The sequence below is a fragment of the Psammomys obesus genome, unplaced genomic scaffold, assembly GCF_907164565.1.
Source record: "Psammomys obesus unplaced genomic scaffold, mPsaObe1.curated_primary_1811, whole genome shotgun sequence".
NCBI classification, from domain to species: domain Eukaryota; kingdom Metazoa; phylum Chordata; class Mammalia; order Rodentia; family Muridae; genus Psammomys; species Psammomys obesus.
This window is the reverse complement of record NW_026595981.1, coordinates 4,963,020-4,965,802: the sequence shown is the minus strand read 5'-3', so window position 1 is coordinate 4,965,802 and position 2,783 is coordinate 4,963,020. Positions and strand designations below refer to the sequence as shown.

Below are 2,783 nucleotides of genomic sequence, written 5' to 3'. Positions count from 1 at the left end.
CCACCTACCTACTTCAGGTCTTAATAATAGCTGCTAATTTATCTTTTGGTCTCTCAAAAGGAGCTTGGCAAAACATCCTGTTTATTGCCATCTCAAGGTAAAGGCCAGGGTAAAACATGTTTTTCCTGAATACTCAATAACAAAGCAGCTTGCCAAACAAGCAGCTCTCCACATTCATGAAATAGTTGTTGTTTGAGACAGGGTCCCTGATATCCCACGCTATCCATAAACTCCCTATGTTGCCAAGGATGACCTTGAACATCTGATCTTGCCTCTACCTCCCCAGTGCTGGGATTACTGATGAACTCATTTATTATTACTGATGGCTCATTTATTTGGTACTGAATCTCTCTACTATCAGTTATAGTAATCTCTCTACCAACTCTAAACAATTTCAATTACATTTATTATTTTATTTTATTATTGTTATCTATGTGTATATGTGTACCATGTACTACATGTGTGTTTGTATGCCAGAAGAGGGTGTTGACTTCTCTGGTGCTGGAGTTACAATGTTATGCCCAGTTCTCGAACCCCAAAAGACCAGGAATAAATAGACTCTGGAGGTTTTTTAATTGTATACACATTCAAAAATGGAACAGAAAACCTCCTGTGAAAACAGGAGAGGAATGAGGCCCCGAGATCTAGGGGTACAGAGTTTTTAAGGGGGAAAAAAAAACCGCAAGCAGTGACTTATATGCTTTGGTATTTTATTACATGATTGGGTAAGGGAAATTGACTTTTGAAATGATTGGTTCACTTTAGGTGCCAAGACTACATACATACAAACAGTTCTGGCCTGCTCATATGGGCCAGTTTCCTAGCAACTGTATAGTTACAGGGCAGGGAAAGAATGCAATAAGGCCAGTTCTTCCCCTCAGGGCATTTTTGGACATGTCTCCACCTAGTCTCCTGCAGGCTTTAAACTTTAAAATAATACCCACTGATTTTTAAGTCTTTAGTCTCTCAACAAGAGGTGGTGAGCCACCTGATATGGGTGCTGGGAACTGAACTCAGATCCTTTGGAAGAATAGCACGTGCTCGTAACCACTGAGCCATCTCTCCAGCCCACACTTTTTTAATTTTAATTTTTATTTTTTGTTTATAGTTTTGTTTTTTGAAATAGGGGCTCTCCATGTATCCCTGGCTGACCTGAAACTCATAGAAGAAATCTACCTGCCTCTGCCTCCTAAGTGCTGTAATTAAACATTTATTTTTATTGTGTATATGTGTATGCCATGGTTCATGTGAGGAGTGAGAGAGCCTGCTAAATAAGCCTGACCAACTCCATGATAGGCTTCATTTTCTTGCTAGACAAAACAGGCCTAAGAGTTACAGGGGAAAAAAAAACCTACAGCAATACAGAAAAAGGGCAACCAATCAGAAACAGCCAAGGCATCTGGCCTAAAGAAGATAAGGTTGCTTGAGTACTGGTTTGAAAAGCACCTAAGTCCTGACCAGAGTCAAACCAATCCCAATAGAGGTCACATAAGCATAGTATGAATTCCCTTCTCTGGCTTTAAAGGGACCTTCCAGCTCCCCCTTGAGGTCACCGCCATGTTGTCTAGGTGGTGGCCCCAGCATGCTGGACTTCTGCCCTTCGTTTACATGCTACTTGAGTCTGGGGTCATTCTTTCAGCATATTCTGGACCCTAACGGGAGGTCAGCTTATTGTGGGCAGTTCGACTCCTGGGCAGGTAGGTGGTCCTGGGTTGTATAAGAAAGCAGGCTGGGGCTGGAGAGATGGCTCAGTGGTTAAGAGTGCTGTCTGCTCTTCCAAAGGACCGGGGTTCAATTCCCAGCACCCACATGGCAATTCACAACTGTCTGTAATGCCAATTTCAGGGGATCTGACACCTTTACACTAAATGCACATAAAATAAAAAATTAAATAAAATTTTTTAAAAAAGAAAGAAAGAAGACTGAGGCTTTGCAGACACCGCTGTCCCCTGTTGTCTTTTGCTGCAGCCATGGTCAACCCCACCTTGTTCTTCAACATGGAGGCCAATGGCCAACCCTTGGGTTATGTCTCCTTCGAGCTGTTTGCAGACAAAGTTCCAAAGACAGCAGAGAACTTCCACTCTGAGCACTGGAGAGAAAGGATTTGGATATAAGGGTTCCTCCTTTCAAAGAATTATTCCAGGATTTATGTGCCAGAGTGGTGACCTCACAAGCCATAATGGCACTGGCGGCGGGTCCATCTGTGGGGAGAAACTTGAGAATAAGAATTTCATCCTGAAGCATACAGGTCCTGGCATTTTGTCCCTGGCAAATGCTGGACCAAACACAGACGGTTCCCAGCTCTTTATCTGTACTGCCAAGACTGAGTGTCTGCCTGGCAAGCATGTGGTCTTCGGGAAGGTGAAAGAAGGTATGAACATGGTGGAAACCATGGAGGGTTTTGGGTCCAGGAATGGCAAGACCAGCAAAAGGATCACAATTTCCGACTGTGGACGACTCTAAACTAATTCTTTTGACTTGTGAGCATCTTACCCACCAGACCATTCCTTCTGTAGCTCAGGGGAGCACCTCCATCCCATTTGTTCAAAGTACCCTGTGATCTCTGTTCTCACTGAAGTTCTCTGGGTTCCATATTTTCTTCATTCCCCTCCAACTCTAGTTGGATTGCAGAGTTAACTTTATTATTATGAATAAAAAGTAAATAAGAAAAGAAGAAGAAGAAGAAGAAAGCAGGCTGAGAAAGCCATGAAGAGCAAGCCAATCAGCAGCATCCTTTCCCCGTCTTGAGTTTGGTCTCAACTTCCCTCAGTGATAGACAGTTA

At 43.0% G+C, this 2,783-nt stretch overlaps 1 pseudogene; it reads left to right on the top strand.

Moving 5' to 3' along the window:
• The first annotated feature begins 1,967 nt into the window (after nt 1-1,967).
• On the top strand, nt 1,968-2,463 carry LOC129686445 (peptidyl-prolyl cis-trans isomerase A-like; annotated as a pseudogene).
• The last annotated feature ends 320 nt before the right edge of the window (nt 2,464-2,783 follow it).